Genomic DNA, 23853 nt, shown 5'->3' with positions numbered 1-23853 from the left:
GAGCTTGTGAGGCCATACCTTGAGCACTGTGTACAATGTTAATTTCCATATTGTGCGAGGGATGAGAAGGCACTGGAAAGAGTTCAGAGAAAGGAAATGAGACTTATTCCAGGTCTGCGGGGTAGGAAGAAAGATTGAAAGACTTCAATATTTTTAGCCTAAGTAGATGTAGAATGAGATGGCGACATGATAGAAGTGTTGAAAATCAGTAAGGGTATAAGTAAGGTGGATGCCAGCTGCTACTTCAAAGCCAATCCATCAACGAGGACACTGGGCCATACATGGAGACTGATTAAAGGGAGATTTCAGACAAACGTCAGGAAGTATTTCTTTACAGACTGAGTTGAGAACACTTGGAACAAACTACCTAGTTGTGTAGTTGAGAGTAGTACTTCAAATCTAAACTTGATAGCTATTTCAACACATGGTGTGAATATAAATTTGGCAAGATTTGTTAGGCCGAATGGCCTGTTCTTCTGAAAAACTTTCCAATGTTCGAATGTTCTAATTACTTTAGACACTTTGAGTAGCTGGGAAGAAAATCCAGCACAGAATTTTGTCTCTTATTTGCAGGTTACTGTTGTTAATATTATTTTTAATTGCTGGATTTTTTTTCTCTTATTAGTTCCTCAACAATTTCCATGATGATTCCCTTGTGGTGTATAGTCACCTGAATGTTGATCTCTGGAAACTTGCCACTATAACTATTATATATTATGAAGGCTTTAGCAGCACATGTCGTGGCATCAGTTAACCAAGAGAGCCATTGTATTTATGTTAACGTATAGGAAGAATATCTGCTTACCTTATGGTGAATGATCTACTGAAGAGATGTGATCATCATAGGAAGAGGTTTTGAGTGAAATTTGAAAATAAACGAGGCCTTTAACTAACCAAGGTAGATTAACAAATTATGCCAGAACTTAGGCTGCATTTTTAACCCTATTGATGCTTGAAAGTTTGGCATTTCAACACCAAATTTAGAAGTCCCATAGCACCAGCACTGGACTTTGAGGAGAGTGGTCTTGAGTTTCAATCTGGCCTGCTCCTTGATCACTTTCCATCCATTCTGGTTGAGCACTGAGCTGGCAAACTGGCCATGTAAAAAATCAGACGAAATGCCAAAGAAACGGCAAGGCTGCTGCCTGGTGTGCCACAAGGTGCAGAGGGGCATAATAACAATGGATCCTTGCAAGTAAGTCCATCAGTACAATCCAATCAGTCAGTCATCAGTGGGTGCCCTCCTGAATCCAGGGTTGACGGCTATGCACCTCCATCTTCTTTGATCTTGCGACAGCATCGAGTACAGCCTCTCCTCCAGTTTGTTCTCACTGGCCACCTTGGCACCACCCACCGCTGCCCCCGCCGAACTCGAGCCCGAGGCCGTGTTGGCCTCCAGCCATGGAGCCATGGTTGCTTCTTCGAGCTTGGCCCTTCCTTAGGGGGAAGCCTTAGGCAGGTCCAGGCACACAGTGCTGTGCCCAAGTTCATCATGTCTCTTCTAACTAGGTGCATAGCATAAGATTCGTAGATACGTGGTGAGGCTTTAATCGCTTCCACGGAAGATGGCCATTGGCTCACAAGGAGCTCATCTGCCCTTTGTCAGGTCTTGTTCTTTTTTAGTCCTGCTGGGTGTCCTCACACCCTCCTCACCGGACTAAGTCCAGTGGGGGAGCCGGCCCAAGTTGCCGACCACTTGACCATGGCCCCCGGCCAAGCATCGGGCGCTCGCCCCCGACCAAATCTCTCCGAGCATCCGGCGCCCGACCGAAAACCATGGTCACACAGCCGGCGACCAAACCGGAAATCCAATACAAGAACTTTTATTGAGCCTAGTGCTGAATAACCTGCTTATGGATCCTGTGCCTAAATAGATGCAGATTGGGCATAATTTCAAAGCAGCAAGGAAGGAAGACATGAAATCTGTAAAGTTAAATTATTTAAATCTCATGGGTTTGCAATAATAATTTTAAACATTTAAAAGTGTGTTTGGATATGCTCAGGTGATTTTATTTTTTCATTATAAATATTAGTATTCTTTCTTCAAAATTACTTGTTTTATTTTTAAGACATTTAGAATGCTTCTGAATTTTAGGAATATTCCCAAAGAATGACAACTTTGATAAGCGTCAAAACTAGGGTCGGACCTTAGCATCTGTCAGAGGCTTTCTACATGTTTCAAAGCTATTGTGTCAAAGCATCTTCAAATCAACTGACAATCCGTCTATGACACATATGTCCTTCGGAATTGGGTCTAGGATTCCCCACCTTGAAAACTTGATCTTATTGGTGGCAAGCAGAGCTACTAGGACTTGATGTTTCAATCCCTATCGTAAGTCGGCACTCTCGGTGTTGGCAGTGGACTTGGTGTGGTGACAAGGAGGGAGGGTAGGTATGTCATCGGGGTCACTAGGTGGGCACCCTCCTTCTTTGACGTTTCGTTAATAAGCCCATGACGTCTCCAGAGGGCTCAACGGTGCTACCTGGCATCCCAGATACCCCAAACCTATTCTGGTACTGCTCCCCAACTTTTCCTTCGGTACATTGACGACTACATTGATGCTGCTTCCTGCACCCATGCTGAGCTCGTCAATTTCATCAACTTTACTTCTAACTTCCACCCAGCCCTCAAATTCACTTGGTCTATCTCGGACAATTTTCTCTCCTTTCTCGATCTCTCAGTCTCCATCTCTGGAGACAGACTGTCCACTGACATCTTCTACAAGCCCACTGACTCTCATAACTACCTCGACTATACCTCTTCCCACCCTGCCACATGCAAAAATGCCATTCCCTATTCCCAGTTCCCCCGTCTCCACCGCATCTGCTCCGAGGATGAGGTTTTCCATTCTAGGACATCTCAAATGTCCTCTTTTTTTAAGGATCATGGTTTCCCTTCTGCTGTCATCAATGATGCCTTCACCCGCATCTCCTCAATTTCCCGCACTTTGGCTCTCGCCTCATCCTCCTGCCACCACAACAGGGACAGAGTTCCCCTTGTCCTCACCTACCACCTCACCAGCCTCTGGATCCAACACATTATCCTCTGCAACTTCCGCCACCTTCAACAGGACCCCACCACTAAGCACATCTTTCCCTCTCTACCCCTCTCCACCTTCCGCAGGGATCGGTCCCTCTGCGACTCCCTGGTCCACACGTCTCTCCCCACGGATCTCCCATCTGGCACTTATCCCCGTAAGCGCAAGTGTTACACCTGTCCCTACACCACCTCTCTTGCCACCATTCAGGGCCACAAACAGTCCTTCCAAGTGAGGCAACACTTCACTTGTGAGTCTGTTGGGGTCATCTATTGCATTCGGTGCTCCCAGTGCGGCCTCCTCTACATCGGTGAAACCCGACGCAGATTGGGGGACCGCTTCATCAAACACCTCCGCTCCGTCCGCCGAAACAGACAGGACCTCCCAGTAGCCACCGACTTCAACTCTGCTTCCCACTCCCATTCAGATATGTCTATACTGCCAAGATGAGGCTAAACTCAGTTTGGAGGAGCAACACCTCATATACCGTCTAGGTAGTCTCCAGCCCCTTGGTATGAACATAGAATTCTCCAACTTCCGGTAATTCCCTCCCCCTCCCTTCCTCTATCCCTATGTCACTCTGCCCCCTCCCCCAGCTGCCAATCACCTCCCTCATGGTTCCACCTCCTTCTACTACCCATTGTGTTTTCCCCTATTCTTTCTTCACCTTTCCTGCCTATCATCTCCCTGCCTCCCTTCCCCCACCCCCTTATCTTTCCCCTTACTGGTTTTTCACCTGGAACCTACCAGCCTTCTCCTTCCCACACTCCCCCCGCCTTCTTTATAGGGCCTCTGCCCCTTCCCTCTACGGTCCTGACGAAAGGTTCCGGCCTGAAATGTCGACCGATCTTTTCCACGGATGCTGCCCAACCTGCTGAGTTCCTCCAGCGTGTTGTCAGTGTTCCCTTCAGTTCCATATCCTCCTGTCTTCATCTTGCAGCCCAGTTGCTGTTTTTCCTTTTCATCCAAATCCAATTGCTGCTTTCTTCTGTTGCATTTGACAAGGACTTGATTGCTTGTTGGAGGAAGTGACCCCTTAGGGAAATGGAGACATCTGAGAGGTGAGTATGGGGAAATAGGTCCCACTCTAACATGATGATATTCTTGTAGCAAAAATCAGTACTAGGGACCAGAAATATTAAGTAGCCAGTGTTATGTCCATTTGGATACTCTACATTAAATATTTAAACTGGATGAGATAGATTGATACTAGATCGTAATCCAGAATGCATAGTTAATCCATATTCTCTCTATACACTCATACACTCAAAGGGATGTTGGATACAAACCATAGGGAGATTTGAATAGAAGGATATATTAATTGCCATTTATATTGAATATGGGAGGAGGCACATCTCTCTACTGAAGATAATAAGTTATAAACATGGTAGTTCAAATGTATTATATAAAATCCTTCTCTGTGGTGGCTATTTGAATTTCAGACTTGTATTTCTCATGCAATTCTCTCTACCTAAATTAGTGGCAAAAAGGAACATTATTTACTGTATATTATAGTACTACTGAGAAATTATTTACTATATACAGTACCTCTGCACCATTATTGTCTGCCAAGACATTAATTTATTAATACAAATCACTTTTATTTATCTGCTACGATGAACAATTGTTAGTGCCACTGCATTTATAGCAGCAACACCACAGTTCAATTTAGTTTGTAATGATAGTGCCATAGCACAGTTAGAAAAAATATATTGGATGATATATGTGGACAATAATTAAGTGCTTTATTTAAATTTCTGTCCAAATCAAATAATGATTCAGCATAAAATGCTGACATCTTCTTAGACTTCTGGAACTTTCTCCTCTAATTGTCATCTATTCGATTCAATCTAATCCTCCTCGTCCCCAATTTACTTTCCTCTTCAGTTACTATGATGGTAAGCTGCTATTGGACTCTGTTCCTTGCAGATATTTTCAATATTTCTTTCATTTAAAAAAAACAGCATTTTTCCATGCTCCACTTAAATCTCTCATCATCTGTGGCTGAGCAAATAAATTTCTGCATTTTTTTTCCCATCAAACTAACATGAACGAGGCTACTTCCCTTGCCTTGGTAATCCTATGGTAGCATAGCATTTGGCACAATGCTATTACAGCTCGAGGTGTTGGAGTTTGGGGTTAAATTCCAGTGCCATCTGTAAGGAGTTGGTGTTTTCTTCCCGTGAGTAGGATAATTGGTGATTGTAAATTTTCCTATGTTTAGACTGGGGTTAAATAGATGGGCTGCTGGGTGGTGAAACTCTTTGCGCCAAAAAGGTCTGTTCCATGCTGTATCTCTAAATAGATAGATAGATAAATAAATAATCAATCAATTCTCAAAAGCCTAATTCAGTTAGATTCACTACAATGATGGATTTAGTGCTTTAGTGCAACTTGAAATTGCTGTAGAAATAGTCAAGTAGAAATAGCAAGTCTTATCCATCAGTGAAATGTCTAAGGACTCTATATTGCAGTCACCACATGACACAAATTGTTAGCATACTTCTATTGAGGAATAATAGTCTTTAGAAAATACTTTGGTATTTAAAAAAAAGCTGGAGAAATGTTTAATCTAAGAGTCCTGCACCAGTCCCAGAGCTAGGTACAGTCTGCAGATCTGTCTTTCATTAATTGTTTCTCTCCATGCTGGTTACTGTGTGAACAAAATCTTTAAAATGCTGGCTGACAGTTGTATCCCGGAGTTTACTGACCCCAGGCCCTTATCTCTGATTGGGAAAATGATCAGATTACATTCAAGCTTGGAAAAGAACAGCAGTTATTAAAAACAGCTTTGCTGCTATCTGTATATTTAGTGTAGAACTGTGCATACATGTTGAATTGTTAGTGGTTTCCAATTAATTCCTGATTCCTTTATTCCAGTGAATTTGCATTTCCCTTATTTAATTTTCTTTCCAAATCAGTTTATTCCTTTCTTCTGTCTCACTCTAATCTTCTCAGACATTCCACAAGACTCTCTTTTTCATAACCATCCTCCGGTCTCTCAATTGTGCAGCAAGCTATTTCTATCTCTTTAAACTTCTTAATGTGCCCATAACTGTTGCGTTCAGCGTTTGTCAATATCTTATACATTACTGCTGCATCCTTTCAAACTGCTGCACAGTTCTTGCAAATTTCCTCAGGTCTTTTGGTGCTTAATTGTTCCCGAGCTCCTTTTCTTCCCAATTGACATCCCCTTTTTGTTATTGGGAACGAATTCCTTCCTCTTGAACTTCAGTAATCCCAGCATTTTTCAGTTCATTTCCCTGTACTGAGATCATCAGTCAGAAGAGTTTGTGTGAATTAACTTATTTTTGTGCCTTTTCACAAAAAAATTCCCTGATTCAACCATTTCCTCTATTTTTCTTTGATTCACATACAATTGGGCATTTTGTTTCATTTAAAACCACGATGCCTATGTGCACAAGGTAATGGGAGAGGGAGAGGAATGATAAGAAAGCACTAAGACACAGCCCAACCTCTCCCCCCATAATCATTAAATATGTATGAATGAATGCTCATATATGCATATGAACACCACATTATGGAAGTTGTGGCCAACAATTCCAGAGCAAAGAAATTTTTAGTATGTGACCATTTGAAGTGAAATATGGTGCTGTGTGTTTAGCACTTGCAGAGTGACACATGGTATCTCTGGTTGATAGTTGGACTCTACATGGTTCAGACACTGACTGAATCTCAACAGTTGACTTTACGGGTGCAGACATCCAGCAAAATTGGACCACCATATCTAGTCCAGATAAGTCAGTCCATGTGCTGTTTTGGCCAGCAAGATGGGTCCAGCATTACTCACCTCAGAATCCACATGGAAGATGTCCTTTCAAAAGCAACCATTTCTAACCCTGTTCCTGTATGAGGCCTGACCCTGAAAGGCACTGCCATCTCTATTTGTTACTACTCAGATTGATAGTTACACGATGGATAGAATCCCATTTGACTCGCACTGCAAGGCTTGTCATGATTACTCATCCGGTGACATCCTGTTCTCAAACTTAGGGGCAAGAACATTGTGACTGCATTTTCTACTCAATTTTCAACAGTTGGTTCCATTGAACAAATCAAATTCACAATCAATGTACAATGATTGTAGTTGCGTACTTATCGTTCACAAAGCACAGGGATGAAATTCCATGACAGAATTAAAAAGCATGGTCTTTTCACATGTGCTCAGTTGGTGAATGGATGTTCTGGTACCTATTTCACTTTTCATAATGGCCATGCTACACATTAGAATATAGAAAATTATTCATTTGAACTTCATAGTAAAGCAAATATTTACCTAATGGAACAAAGACAAGTTCTCCTATAAAGGGCAAGACCTTACTATCTTGTTTGTCATCTGTTTTGTATTGCTTACATTTCAGAATGGGACCACTTGACTAACATGCACTCTGTAGTCACTTTATTAGGTGCCATGACATGTTGTGCATTCAGAGATGCTCTTCTGCACACCACTGTTGTAAAACATGGTTACTTGTGTTACTGTTGCTTTACTGTCAGCTGAAACCAGTCTGGCCAATCTCCTCTGACCGCTGTCATTAACAAGGCATTTTCGCCCACAGAGCTGTCACTCACTGGGTGTTGTTTTATTTTCCACACCATTCATTGTTAATTCTACAGATTGCATGAGAATCCCAGGAGATCAGCAGTTTCTGAGATACTCAAACCACTTGATCTGGCACCAAAAGTCATTACACAGTCAAAGTCACTTAGATCAAATTTCTTTCCTATTCTAATGTTTGGTCTGAATAGCAACTGAACCTGTTGACCATGTCTGCATGCTCTGATGCATTGATCTGTTGCCACATGATTGGCTGATTAAATATTTGCATTACTGAGCAGGTGAACTGTTGTATCTAATAAAGAGGCCACTGAGTGTACATTAGCTGAATGATCATCAAAGGATTACTGAGGGGGGAACAAAATCTTTATAATGGACCAGGGGAAAAAAATCAGTATTTTTATTTACAGATTTTGAAAGCTCAGAACTAGAGCTCTTACTATTTCCTTGAGCCTTTTCATGCAGCTTTTATGTCCCTTTCTCCATTCAGCCCTGAAATTCACGCTATTTCAATAGCAACATGATACACATTAAATAATAGTTTAGAATATTTGTCTGTCACTTTGAAATCTTCCTCTTATTCTTTACTTCATTTATTTCCTTCAATATAATAAGAAAAATATGAAGAATCTACAGCTGTACAATGAGACTATTAACTTTCCCCTCCTCCACACTTAAAGTAAAGATCAAGACATTTGTTGCAAGAAAGAAAAGGACAAAACTATATAAACATTATTACTATAATTTATAACTTTCTTTTGAGGGAATAAGATTGCACACCTGTCGGATTAATTTTATGGGGCCAGAGTGTTTGCTCAACAGTAATTATAGTCTAATATGCCAGTTAGATTAATTATTCTCGATTGCTTAACTTCTTCAACTTGCTTTTTAAGAACTAGAATAATCAGTAATTAGCCTAGGTTCAAGTTATAACAGTGATTGCCATGGAGACTCCATAGTAAAGCCTACCGTATTGTAGCCCATGGAGAAAGATGTTGCCGATAGCATCCCTAGATTTCCAAATTTTGCTGCAAGTGCAGGAAGTTGCTAACAGTTGCACCCTGACAATAACAGTAATGTTGTCAGCATTGCAATTCACAGTCAGCAAAATCTGAGCTGAAGTGATGAAGGTGTGTTATAATAGGAATTGAAAGAATATATCTAATTTGTTGTAATGAAATAACAAGTGCTTAATATAATCAAGTGAGGGGATAGTTCCAAGTCCAGTGTGTACACTAAAGCCTGCAAATTTACACTAACCATGGAATATTCACTTCTCCTGTCAGGGGAATATACAAGTAGCAATATTCAGCCAATTCTTTTGGACACATGATATTACTTTGGGCATTTTTTGTGAAAGTAGTAAATTTTCATTCATTTTCATTTAGGAAATTGCCAAATTTTATTTCCTATTGATATCAGTAAATTGGAAATCAGAAATTTCTATGACACAATCAACTAGAACTCCAATTTTTTTGTCTAGCTGCAGACTCTAGAATTTTTCTGTGTTCTATATATAGGAACATATCTCCACTTGTATAATTATCCATCTGGAGATAAATTATGATTTATCTTCAGCAAGTATGTATTTCATTTAAAATTTTGAACACCTGTGATAAACATTTTCAGGAAGTCTAGCTATAATGGAGACAAATGCTTAGAATTTGGATTTCATCCTTGTTTCATATGATAAGTTTTTGCTAACACAACTGGGAGACCTTCCAATATAACAAAGATGGGGGGATTTATTTTAAATTGTTAAGGTGGTTTTCACCCTGACTGCTGCATTTAAAGCTGCAACTCAGTCCCGAACAGCAGATACCTGCAGAGACTGCAGCTGCCCTGTCATTGCTGCAAGAAAAATGGAAAGTTGGGCCTGCCTTAAAGAACTTTCATTGGCAGCCAATACATTTCTACAACTAATTTGTCTCCATTACTTCCTGACTAATTTCTTAAGAGGGGTGATTGATAAGTTTGTGGTCTAAGGTAGAAGGAGTCAATTTTAGAAAACCTAGCACATTTATTTTTCAGCATAGTCTCCTCCTATATTTACACATTTAGTCCAGCAGTCATGGAGCATATGGTCCCTTCTTCGTAGAAATCGGCGTCTTGGACCTCCAGAAAGTGGTCCACAGCAGGCGTGATTGATAAGTTTGTGGCCTAAGGTAGAAGGAGATGAGTTATTAACTTCAAACTTTCTGCATAATCACTCAAAGAGTTGAACTACACGTGCATGTAACGAGAGCTGTATAACTCATCTCCTTCTACCTTAGGCCACGAACTTATCAATCTCCCCCCCCCCCCCACTGTGGACCACTTTCTGGAGGTCCAAGATGCCGACTTCTACAAAGAAGGGATCCGTATGCTCCATGACCTTTGGACTAAGTGTCTAAATGTAGGAGGGGACTATGTTGAAAAATAAATGTGCCAGATTTTCTAAAATTGACTCCTTCTACCTCAGGCCACAAACTTATCAATCACCCCTTGTACATGTTTACTAAGGCATTCATTTCCTCGGCATGATACAAAGGTAAACCAGATTAGTACCATCCTTCACACAAGAGTCTCCTCAGACTCGGTAAAGGATCTCCAAGCAGAGTTTTTGGTGCTTTCGATAATACAAAGCACAACTATGTGTCAAGCTTCTCAATCTTAGCTGAAGCCAAAGGTCAGATCTGCTGATCTTATTGAATTCAAAGCAGGCTGAAAGATTTATACAGTTACTCCTGCAGCTAATTTTTATGCTCTTATTTTTGTCCCAGTTGTTTAACTGCTGTTTTCAGTTTTCAAGGTGGAAGAAGTCATCTTAAACATTGCATCCAAGACCAGAGCTGAATTATAGTTATCGCTAAGAGATCGGTAACAAGTTTACCTTCCATATAGTCCTAAGCACTCATATTTAACATCAGATGGCAATTTACATTTTAGCATGAGGAGGTATAAATTAAATTCAAAAAGTATATTAATAGATAATGTGCTTCTATTATACTAAAGAGGTAAATGGACTTTAATCCCTGTGAAGATGAAGTTTGTTCCTTATAAATAATAAAAGCAATATTAATTCAAGGCATTTTAAGTGGATTATTTTAATTTAACTTATGGAACAAAACTCTGTAGTATATGGCTTTCTGAGGTATAAGTTGATGCATTTATTTAAGAAAACCATTAATCATTTTAACAGTATAATGGAATTTCTTTCCAAAGAAGGGTTTTAGAAAATTCATGCGAAGCAAACTAGTAGTGTAATGGATCATCAATTGTTATTATATTGCAAATATTGAGACTGTGAAGTTGTTATAAATAATTAGCTGAAATTATATCTCCACAACTGTGGTAATACTCTGCTAAAATAGCAATAAATCACAAACATTAAAGTTGGAATTATTCTAAAAAATAAGAAATTTATGTGCTATGGATCAAAACCATTGTTTTTTTTTGTCTAGTTCGGTGTGCTAAAGCATTATCGTATCTAGCACTGGCATTGCTTTGGTTCTCCCACAGAGCAATGCAAAATCTGCCAAGTAGTTTTCACCCAGAACTGTGTGCTAAAGTGAGGTCGATGTATTTTCCAACAGGATCTCACTCTGTTGAACACGGCCTCCATCACCTTGCTGTGCACCAGTCTACGGAAGTTGTTCATCTTCTCCACATCAGCCAAACAGCAACAGCATACATGGTGCATGCCACGTAGAAGGGAAAGTTTATGAATTTAGTGAAAGGGACCTGGATATTCATGTCATTGATCTTATTTGCACAATTGCTATTTGAATCCTCTTCTTTGGTTGGAGAATCCAAAAGGGCAAGCAGGCAGAGAAACAGAAAACAGCCCGCGTGCTTTAAGGTCCATCCTGTGGGCAGTGCTAAACAGAAAAAATGTAAGGCAATTCTACCTCTCTGAGGACAAGGGTACCATAGGACCTTCTGGGAATATCATGTTGACCATTATTTGATTGTTCATGATTCACAGCCACCAGAACTTATCCTATTGAAGAAATACTTGGTGTAAGTAATCAAAGCCCTTATGGGCTTTCTGTGAATGAATGCCTGTACTTGCAAGATGCCAGCAAGTCCTGTTCCTCACTGAAATGATGGATGAAATAATGTCTTCACAAATGCAGTGCCTGGTAGACCTCTGAGGTTGGGGTAAATCAAGCACTCTGCTCCCACCCAACACCACCACATCGTAACACACATCAAAGTTGCTGGTGAACGCAGCAGGCCAGGCAGCATCTCTGGGAAGAGGTACAGTCGACGTTTCGGGCCGAGACCCTTCGTCAGGACACCGTCTACCATTCTGAAACTGCACTAGCAATTTTGAGCCCAAGTTTCTCCAGTATGTTTTGTACCTTCTTCCCAACTCAGGAACAGAGGTGCTACCAGCAGAGCTACAACTGACAACATTGCAGTATTGCTGTTTAAGTTTAGTGCTGTTGAACTGATTAAATATCACATTACAATATATAACTATAATGCTTTTAATTGCTTACTATTTTTATCTTGTAAGTATATGTTGTCAGCTAAAGCTTTCTAAATAACACCTACCCTCTTGTGTATTTTTCTTTACCTGATTCAATGAGAATAATATCCCCAAGGTATGCTATTGTTTGCGTTTCTCTGTATGAATAAGTTGGTTTTTATAGATCTGGAACAAAATAAGTGTAGTTTTCTAATTATTTACAAAACTAAAAGGGAGAATTTTTATTAGCAAAGCGAGCAGTTTAAAAAAAAGTACTTCCCTGGGTGTGTTATAGAGGATTTCTGCTTTTAATTCAAAATGGGAAGCCACATTGTTGATGACAGGAAAATAAAATGCTCATCAAATCCCAGGAGGGATGCATAACCCAATGTGCTCAGCACAAAGAAAATGGAATTGGTGTATACACTATGCTTTATTTTAGTCTTACTGACTTCAATGGAGCGTAAAGCTAGGCAGGTTCTATGTGACAAGTAGAGTAAAATTCACCCCTGCATTTCTAAAATTAAAGAGCTTAAATCTGTGCTTTTCTGATGACATGAGGGTATCACTATTATAGGCAATAGGATGGCAATGGCATACTCACAGAATCATATCTTCCAGACAATGTGTCAGGAGCTCCATCACATTCCCTGGGTATGCCTTGTTCATTAACATGACAACCCTGTCAGGGAATATTGGCACAGACAAGAGGGAATAGCTCTTGGAGTCTTCAACATTGTCTCCAGACTGTATGAAGTCTCATGCCATTGAGAAAATCCACTGCTGAAGCATAATGAACATCACACGAAAGCAGCAAGGGCACAGAATATACTCTGGGTGGGAGCTTCAAATGCCCAGCACCAAGAGGCAACAAAGCAACAACATTGGCTAAGATGTCTGAGCCTGAAGGACACCTTTTTCAGATTGAGTCTGTTAAAACAACAGGAAAGATAAAATGTCCCTGATTTCTTCTTCACCCAAGGTCTATGAAAGCACTGGTGGCAGTCTTTGTGGTGACAGTGTCTCATCTGCCAAGATGCTCTGAGTCTGTAGCATTTAGTAGATTTATCGTTCCACAAAACCATGGATGCCCTTTATTGTGCTGTGTGGTACCTCAAATGTGCTAAATTGGTTAGATTCAGAGCAGAAACTTTGTCTTAAAATTAAACATCCATGAAGCACTGTGGACTACCAGCAGAAGGAAAAACATATATTCCTTAATTCCCTTTACAATAAAGTGGGAGGATGCACCAAGGTTCATTTGAGAGTGCAAACAGGAGCAACATCAGGCATACTGAAAAATGACAAGATGCTAGCCCAGAAAAGATACAAACATAACGTATCAATAATTTCACAACCGGCAGACCAGATCAAAGCTCCAGAGTTCACTGATATTTCATTGTGAACGTTGGTGTACTACTAAATAGCAAGTGGAAAGATGCTCCAAGAACATTTTTATCCTCAATGTCGGCAGTGCCAGCATATGAATGCTAAAACACAAGGTTGAAGCATTTGCAAAAATGTTAAAACCAGGACTGCTGATTAGAAGATTCTTTCATTTCCTCTGGAGATCCCTGCTAAACGAGAAGCCTGCTTCCACCCATTTCAATTTATTCCATGTGATACCAAGAAACGGCTGAGTGCACAGCAAAGGCAATGGGACCAGATAACATCATGTCAGTCGTTATGATTTAGCTGTGCCTCTAAGTTGTTCCAGCATAGTTACAAAATGGGGAACCACTTGACTGTAAGAAGACAAGTTTCAAATTGTATAAAGTCTACATACTTTGAACTTCTGAAGTGGAAAATTGCACAGTTCTATTCTGTTCAGAAAAAAAGCAGGTCGAATCCAATCCCGCTAACTACTGTCCAGACTGTACATGATGAATCAGCAGTACTGTGTTTTCTACAACACCTCATATTCTTTCTGCGTAATTTCCAAACCAACAGCATGAACATTGATTTCTCTATCATCTGGTAATTTCTGTTCTTCCCTCCCCCTTCCCATTCCTCTTCTCCTATTATTTTCCCGTTTCCCCCTCTGGCTCCCCTTTCAGACCTTTTCCTCACCTGCCCATCACCTCCCTTTAGTGCCCCTTCTTACTTCCCTTTCTCCCATGGTCCACTATCCTCTCTTATCAGATTCCTTCTTCTTCAGCCCTTAATATTTTCCATCTGTCATCTCCTAGCTTCTCACTTCATCCACTTTCCCCTCATCTGGATTCACCTATCACCTTCTCTTCTGACCCACTTCTTATTTTGGCTTCTTCCTTTCCAGTCCTGATGAGGGGTCTTGGCCCAAAATATTGACTATTTCTTCCTCTCCACAGATGCTGCTTGACCTGCTGAGTTTGTCTGGCATTTTATGTGTTACACTGTGTCTTCTGCAAGTAGCAGCTACTGACCAATAACTTATTCACTGATGCCTTCGTTCGGATTTACCAGGACCACTCTGATCCAGACCCCATCACAGCTTTAAAAAGAGCTTAATTTCAGAGGTGAGGTGACAGTGACGATTTGGTGCAACCAAAATGCCCTAGTTAATAGGCATCAAATGAAACAAAGCAGTCTCGAACAGAAGGAAATCTGCAGATGCTGAAATTTCACGCAACACACATCATAGTTGCTGGTAAACGCAGCAGGCCGGGCAGCATCTCTAGGAAGAGGTACAGTCGACGTTTCAGGTCGAGACCCGAAGGGGACCAATATCCTGGCGGGAAAGTTTAATAGAGCTGTTAGGGAGGGTTTAAACTAATTTGGCAGGGAGATGGGAACCGGAATGATAGAGCGGAGGAAGGGGAAAACAGAAATAAATCTAAGATAGTGAGCAGTAAAGATGTCAGGAAAGACAGGCAGGTGATGGGGCAAATGTGTAGCCATTGGGAAGTGCAGTGCAATAAAGTTGCAGTGAAATCAAAGCAAAAAGTATCAAATACTGGTCTTAAGGTGTTGTACTTAAATGCACGCAGCATAAGGAATAAGGTGGATGATCTTGTTGTACAGCTACAGATTGGCAGGTATGATATTGTGGTCATCACTGAGACCTGGCTAAAGGATGCATGTCTCTGGGAGCTGAACGTCCAAGGATACACGGTGTATCGGAAGGATAGGAAGGTAGGCAGAGGGGGAGGCATGGCTTTATTGGTAAGAAATGATATTAAATCATTAGAAAGAGGTGATATAGGATCGGAAGGTGCAGAATCTTTATGGGTTGAGCTAAGGAATAGCAGGGGTAAAAGGACCCTGATGGCAGTTATATACAGGCCTCCAAACAGCTGCGGGGATGTGGACTACAAATTACAACCGGAAATAGAAAAGGCTTGTCAGAAGAGCAGTGTTATGATAATTGTGGGGGATTTTAACATGCGAGTAGATTGGAAAAATCAGGTCGGCACTGGATCTCAAGAGAGAGAATTTGTAGAATGTCTGCGAGATGGCTTTTTAGAACAGTTTGTTGTTGAGCCCACTAGGGGATCGGCTGTACTGGATTGGGTATTGTGTAATGAACCGGAGGTGATTGGAGAGATTGAGGTGAAGGAACCCTTAGGAGGCAGTGATCATAACATGATTGAGTTCACTGTGAAATTAGAAAAAGAGAAGCCGAAATCTGATGTGTCGGTGTTTCAGTGGAATAAAGGAAATTACAGTTGCATGAGAGAGGAACTGGCCAAAGTTGACTGGAAAGGGACACTGGCGGGAAAGATGGGAGAGCAGCAGTGGCTGGAGTTGATGCGAGAAATGAGGAATGTGCAAGACAGGTATATTCCAAGAAAGAAGAAATTTTCGAGTGGAAAAAGGATGCAACTGTGGTTGACAAGAGAAGTCAAAGCTAAAGTTAAAGCAGAGGAGAGGGCATACAAGGAAGCAAAAATTAGTGGGAAGACAGAAGATTGGGAAGTTTTTAAAACCTTACAAAAGGAAACCAAAAAGGTCATTAAGAGAGAAAAGATTAACTATGAAAAGAAACTAGCAAATAATATCAAAGAGGATACTAAAAGCTTTTTCAAGTATATAAAGAGTAAAAGACAGGTGAGAGTAGATATAGGACCGATAGAAAATGATACTGGAGAAATTGTAATGGGAGATGAGGAGATGGCAGAGGAAATGAACAAGTATTTTGCATCAGTCTTCACTGAGGAAGACAGCAGGATACCGGACACTCAAGGGTGGCAGGGAAGAGAAGTGTGCGCAGTCACAATTGCGACAGAGAAAGTACTCAGGAAGCTGAATAGGCTAAAGGTCGATAAATCTCCTGGACCAGATGGAATGCACCCTCGTGTTCTGAAGGAAGTAGCTGTGGAGATTGTGGAGACATTAGCGATGATCTTTCAAAAGTCGATAGATTCTGGCATGGTTCCGGAAGACTGGAAGATTGCAAATGTCACTCCGCTATTTAAGAAGGGGGCAAGGTAGCAAAAAGGAAATTATAGACCTGTTAGCTTGACGTCGGTGTTTGGGAAATTGTTGGAGTCGATTGTCAAGGATGAGGTTACAGAGTACCTGGAGGCATATGACAAGATAGGCAGAACTCAGCATGGATTCCTTAAAGGAAAATCCTGCCTGACAAACCTATTACAATTTTTTGAGGAAATTACCAGTAGACTAGACAAGGGAGATGCAGTGGATGTTGTATATTTGGATTTTCAGAAGGCTTTTGACAAGGTGCCACACATGAGGCTACTTAACAAGATAAGAGCCCATGGAATTACAGGAAAGGTACATACGTGGATAGAGCATTGGCTGATTGGCAGGAAACAGAGAGTGAGAATAAAAGGATCCTATTCTGGTTGGCTGCCGGTTACCAGTGGTTTTCCACAGGGATCAGTGTTGGGGCCGCTTCTTTTTACATTGTACATCAACGATTTGGATTATGGAATAGATGGCTTTGTGGCTAAGTTTGCTGACGATACGAAGATAGGTGGAGGGGCCGGTAGTGCTGAGGAAACGGAGAGTCTACAGAGAGACTTGGGTAGATTGGAAGAATGGGCAGAGAAGTGGCAAATGAAGTACAATGTTGGAAAGTGTATGGTTATGCACTTTGGCAGAAAAAATAAACGGGCAGACTATTATTTAAATGGGGAAAGAATTCAAAGTTCTGAGATGCAATGGGACTTGGGAGTCCTCCTACAGGATTCCCTTAAAGTTAACCTCCAGGTTCAGTCAGTAGTGAAGAAGGTGAATGCAATGTTGGCATTCATTTCTAGAGGAATAGAGTATAGGAGCAGGGATGTGATGTTGAGGCTCTATAAGGCGCTGGTGAGACCTCACTTGGAGTACTGTGGGCAGTTTTGGTCTCCTTATTTAAGAAAGGATGTGTTGACATTGGAGAGGGTACAGAGAAGATTCACTAGAATGATTCTGGGAATGAGAGGGTTAACATATGAGGAACGTTTGTCCGCTCTTGGACTGTATTCCTTGGACTTTAGAAGAATGAGGGGAGACCTCATAGAAACATTTCGAATGTTAAAAGGCATGGACAGAGTGAATGTGGCAAAGTTGTTTCCCATGATGGGGGAGTCTAGTACGAGAGGGCATGACTTCAGGATTGAAGGGCGCCCTTTCAGAACAGAAATGCGAAGAAATTATTTTAGTCAGAGTGTGGTGAATCTATGAAATTTGTTACAACGGGCAGCAGTGGAGGCCAAGTCATTGGGTGTATTTAAGGCAGAGATTGATAGGTATCTGAGTAGCCAGGGCATCAAAGGTTATGGTGAGAAGGCGGGGCAGTGGGACTAAACAGGATAAAATGATCAGCTCATGATAAAATGGCAGAGCAGACTCGATGGGCCAAATGGCCTACTTCTGCTCCTTTGTCTTATGGTCTAATGGACCCTTCGTCAGGACTAATTGAAAGAAGAGCTAGTAAGGGATTTGAAAATGGGAGGGGGAGGGGGAGATCCAAAATGATAGGAGAAGACTGGAGGGGGAGGGATGGAGCCAAGAGCTGGACAGTTGATTGGCAAAAGGGATATGAGAGGGTCATGGGACAGGAGGCCTAGGGAGAAAGAGAAGGGGGAGGGGGGAAAACCAGAGGGTGGGCAAGGGGTATAGTGAGGAGGACAGAGGGATAAAAAGGAGAGAGAGAAAAAGAATGTGTGTATATAAATAAATAACAGATGGGGTACGAGGGGGAGGTGGGGCATTAGCGGAAGATTGAGAAATCAATGTTCATGCCATCAGGTTGGAGGCTACTCAGACAGAATATAAGGTGTTGTTCCTCCAACCTGAGTGTGGCTTCATCTTTACAGTAGAGGAGGCCGTGGATAGACATATCAGAATGGGAATGGGACGTGGAATTAAAATGTGTGGCCACTGGGAGATCCTGCTTTCTCTGGCAGGCAGAGCGTAGGTGTTCAGCGAAACGGTCTCCCAGACTGCGTCAGGTCTCACCAATATGTAGAAGGCCACATCGGGAGCACCGGACGCAGTATAGCACCCCAGCTGACTCACAGGTGAAGTGTCGCCTCACTTGGAAGGACTGTCTTGGGCCCTGAATGGGAGTGAGGGAGGAAGTGTAAGGGCATGTGTAGCACTTGTTCTGCTTACAAGGATAAGTGCCAGGAGGGAGATCGGTGGGGAGGGATAGGGGGGACGAATGGACAGGGGAGTCGCGTAGGGAGCAATCCCTGCAGAAAGCAGAGAGGGGGAGGAGGGAAAGATGTGCTTAGTAGTGGGATCCCGTTGGAGGTGGCGGAAGTTACGGAGAATTATATGTTGGACCTGGAGGCTGGTGAGGTGGTAGGTGAGGACAAGGGGAACCCTATTTCTGGTGGGGTGGCGGGAGGATGGAGTGAGAGCAGATGCGTGTGAAATGGGGGAGATGCATTTGAGAGCAGAGTTGATGTTGGAGGAAGGGAAGCCCCTTTCTTTAAAAAAAGAGGACATCTTCCTTGTCCTGGAATGACTCTAAAAAAGGAGGACATCTCCTTCGTCCTGGAATGGTTGATTTGTACCCGAACAACCATCCTAAGCATTCATTCCCTCCAGAATGGGCTCACAGCTGCTGTAATGTGCATCAAATACAAAATGCACTCAATTACTCATGCTGGCTACTCCAGTAGCACCTTTCAAACCCTTGACTTCTACCACCAAGATGAGCAATGGGAGCAGGTGGAAAGGAGTACCATCACCTGCTGGTTCCCTTCCAAGTTACATACCATCCTGATTTGAAACTATTCACATGTTCTACATCATAGCTGGGTCTAAATCCTCAAATGATCTGCCCCTAACAACAACTAGTGTAAAGGTGAAATCAGATCACCATCATCTTCTCAAAAGGAATTAGAGTGGGCAACAAATTCTGGAATTGTCAGTGATGTCCATTTCCTGAAAATTACTAAAGGGAAAATAAACACCACAAAACAACATTTATCTTTCACAAAAATGAAATGTACTGGTTATATTAATCTCAATCTTTAGAATTGCTTTGTAACAATGTCTTTATTTTACCCAGAATGGTTGTGAATCTCAGCAGAGTCCAAACTAATATGCCACAGGAGCAGTTATTTCAGTCACACTCAACCATACTGACCAGCATCTTAGCCAGTCCAATTTGCCAGCATTTCATCCACATCCCTCTAAACCTTTCCCATCCATGTACTTGTGCAAATATCTTATGCATAAATGTACATATCTGTCTACATCCACTACTTCCTCGGCAGCTTGTCCAATATGCAGTATGCACCACTCTCTGTGTGAGCACATCCATAATTAAGTGATAAAGAGTCTCCCCAACAACTAAGTTCAATATTGTTTCCCCATGATTAACATCAAATGTTCACTATTTTCATGCACTGGCCTTCATTAACTAATATTCAAACTAAGGGGCAACTTCAATTTCCTCAGTTACAAAGATTTGGAAAAATCATCACCAAAGATTTTATAATCTCACTGGCCATTCTGGGAAACAGCAGCCAACGTTTGGCCATATACTTATTACCCAGAGGAATGGTAAATACTCAATACAGGGAACAAGCACCTTATCATTGGTGGGCCCTGGCTTCAACCTTCCTCAAATGCAATGGCTAAACACAAAATCTAACTCAGTGCTCTTGGATGGCAAGATCAACAATGAAAGGTAAGGGTTGGCGCAAACAGCAAATGTCATCATGAATTCAAAACCATGGGCCATATTAAATCAAGCTGCCCATTAAGTTCTGTTGTAAAACTAGTTGTCATCACAGCATCTCACTGTATTAATACACTGAGCATGCAGATGTGAGGCAATTGCTGCTTTAAAAAGGATGAAGAAAGATTATTCTAACATCAGTAATCTGGAGTCTTGCATTATTTTAAATTTCAATACCTGCTATTTAAAATTGAATGTTATTATGACAAACCAGCATACTTCATAATTTATTCCCATTAGAAATATTCATTAGGAGTGCCGCATACGTAGAACCCTGAGCATTTTCAGTGATCCCTCCCATTTGTCCAACAGTTTCTTTGACCCCCTACCATTAGGTAGGAGGTACCATAACATTAGGACAAAAACTGTTAGGATAGGAAACAACTTGTTCCCTCAGGCCATCAGACTAGAGAACTTCCCACCGCCACAAGGTCTCATCACCTATGAAGCGCCAATTGCTTTATACTGTCTATTTTTTAACTTGTATCACATATGTACTGTATTAATTGTTAATTTATTTGTGGTAATATTACTTTATGTGTTATGTGTGTGAGTTACACTGCATGTGTTGTGCACCTTGGTCTGGAGGAACATTAAACAATGGATGGTGGTGAATCCAAGACAGAATAAGGTCTAGAATTAACAGAGACTCAGATTCGAAATAAGCAGGATGACACAAATGGAATCCAAAGGCGAAATCACAAACAGTAGTACTAGAAGTGGAACTCATATGATTGAGCACTGAGTGCTCAGCACAAGGCCTTTAAGTACAGACCTTCCATGATGGGTTATGGCAGGCAATAACAGGCAGTCTGAGTCTTAAAGAGCCAGCAGCAGCTAACCATTCTCTGGGAGAGTGGAGCGTGGAAACTTGGATGCTTGCTGCTGTACAGTCAGGACCATGACAGAACGTTGTCTTGTTTGACAGTATACATGTATATGGTTGAATGACAATAAACTTGAAATATTGTCCAAAAGATCCCATTCACAGAAAAACTCCAATGATCTGACACATTGAGTATACTTGGTGGTGCTGCATTGGTATTATTTTTAGTGTATTGGATGTTAATTCTATTAATACACCAACAATCCTCTAATTCACTTTTTTCTTAGGTTCTACACAAGAGTTCAAGAAATTCTCCAGAGAACTAGTTAGGCTTAAAGGAAAATGGACCACACTGAGTTGACAGAGAGTGTGGAACAGGGCTATGATGATTGGAAAGAAACTGTGATAATCACCTGTTGAGCCTTGATGCTGAATGATCTGAGTTTCCTTAGAGCCAAATAAGAACCTAGTGTAATAATTGGGAAAAACAAAGCAGAGAAATTATCCCCAGTGGCTTGGCCAAAATTTAGTGTGTAATCATCAGTAAAAATAAAATCATCTTGTATGTATGCTTGTGAGAGCTTGCAGAACATAAATTGACTGTTTGATCTCCTGCATTACAATGTGGAAGGTACTTCAATAAAGTGAGTTTTGAAAAACTGTAAGTGAGGTAAAAATGCTATACAAATGAGAGAGTTTCTTATTGATCGTTCTATTTTGTAACAATAGTTTGATAGATTATCCTGTGTAGATAATCTCAGTGTTGACAATTCAGGTTATTTAAGATAACAGGAAGAAATCAAGTTACTTTCTATTTTGGTGGAATTATTTGAGCTGTTCCTGCACAGCTAACATTAATAATTCTGTAATACTTCCTAATATCAAGTTAATCCTTTGGTCCTCAGGTCCAGATTCTTTGACCATGGACAGATTTTGACACAAAGTTATTTTTTGAAGCACCTGACAGTTAAACCTGAAACTGCAATGCCTAACTCACTCTGCTGTGTTTACTATCATAAGCTTTCATCTTACCATTTCTTTCCCCTTACTCTGATCGTTGTATTTGCATCTCAGTTTAACCGCAACCTCACAAGCACACAGTGATAAAATATATATGTTGTCATGCATATTTTATTAGCTCTCTTAAAGTATGGATGTGCAGTGCAAAGTCACTAAATATGGTGATTTATTTGAGCAGGTGAAAGTTTGACAGTAGCCTTGCTTGTTTGACTAGTTATATTAATTAGCAGCTATAACAATCTATATTAGGCACAAATTAGTGGAGCCAAAGGAATAGATGAAAATAAAATACCAGGTTATTTTGGGTTTAATCAAGTCTTGCCAGTAACTAAACTCAGCAGGAGCTTTGGCCAGAAGTCAAAATGAAGGATTAAATGCTGTATAGATTATGAGTAGCACCTAATTCATGGTGGTGAGAGGCAGTGGGGGCTTGGTAGTGGATGCTGGGAGTAGTGAAGAGGATGGGTAATTTAGGATTATCATGATTTAAATATCTTTTCAGTTACTGGGAAAAAAAATATAATAGCATGTTTAACTCTCACGTCATAATTGGACGCAATTTCCTGGATTTATGCATATGGCTTAGACTCACCCATGTCGGATTAAGGTGCAGATTTGTTACTTTTCTAATGTTTTCATTTATAGTTTAACTTTCCTATGCTTGTTTGTGTTTTTATATAATCACCGATACACATGTTCAGTAAATCTTCCAGTAATTGAAGTTCAAATTTCAAAGTACATTTATTATCAAAGTATGTATGCATTATACAACCCTGAGATTTAGCTCCTTACAGACAGCTACAAAACAAAGAAACCTGAAAAGAACCAACTGAAAAAAAGACCATCAAACACCCAATGCACAGAGAGAAAATAAAAATCGTAGAAACAATTAACGTAAGCAAATAGCATTCAGAATGGAAGTTTTATGAAAGACACGTGACCAGGCATCACTGCACCTGGAGCAGACCACAGTTGATTCTGTATTTTTTTGGCAGCTTCTCAGTTTTCCTGCAGTAGGTGTCACACCCCACTTGAATCTGGCTATTTCATAAGTTAATTGTTAGCACTGGAATTGTTTATCTCATATCTGAATATGATACTGCTCCTTTGTTGTTTGTTCCTGTAATACTTAATAAAATGCCTGAAAACATCATGTTTTACTCCTCTTTCTTGACTTCTGAAGAACCTGGGATCAAAATTACCAGATCCATAAAAGGTGGATCGAAGTGCTGCCTGGCAGGGGGTGATGGAATTAATATGCAGTGGTGTTTAGATCCAGAAAGAGAATATGAAAGTTCTCAGAAATGGCACTAGGGAATTCAGAGCAGAAGGAGAATGTCCAACTTACCCCTGTGACGTTCAGGCTCCGTTGCATGTTTTGTTCTATTTGGCCTCAGACTCTCTGTAAATTAAAGTGCACCCAGTGAAAGGCAATTCCTTTCCACCAGTGCCACAGTTATTGCACAATCTTAAAACATCCCAGAAAGAACAGCAACGTGCTTTAAAAGCTCCCTTCAAACATCTAACAGCAACTCATGCAAAAACGGATAGATCATTAAGTAATACTCAAAATCCTCCATAATGACTTGACTATTCCTGATCAGAGGGCTGCTTTAAAGAGAGCGAAGTGGCACACTGCTTCCTAAATAAATACAAATGGACAGTACAAGTATAATTCAGCTGTTTAATGAGTCTCTACATGATAGAATCTCAACATCATTAGACAGAGTGATAGCTTGCAATGTTCAACCTACTATATCTTTGATGGAAAACTTTAACGTAATTGTAAGATAGCTTTTGATTTAA

The 23853-nt window shown here is 40.9% G+C and overlaps 1 long non-coding RNA gene across 1 annotated transcript in view; it reads left to right on the top strand.

Moving 5' to 3' along the window:
- Positions 1-23194, top strand: part of LOC134355518 (uncharacterized) — a 37266-nt gene extending 14072 nt beyond the window's left edge. Inside the window, exon 3 of the long non-coding RNA XR_010020107.1 lies at positions 21315-23194. This is a non-coding gene — a long non-coding RNA (uncharacterized LOC134355518). The remainder of the gene's footprint in view (positions 1-21314) is intronic.
- Positions 23195-23853: the final 659 nt, after the last annotated feature.

The sequence above is a fragment of the Mobula hypostoma genome, chromosome 13 (assembly GCF_963921235.1).
Source record: "Mobula hypostoma chromosome 13, sMobHyp1.1, whole genome shotgun sequence".
NCBI lineage: Eukaryota > Metazoa > Chordata > Chondrichthyes > Myliobatiformes > Myliobatidae > Mobula > Mobula hypostoma.
This window is presented reverse-complemented; position numbering and strand designations above follow the sequence as displayed.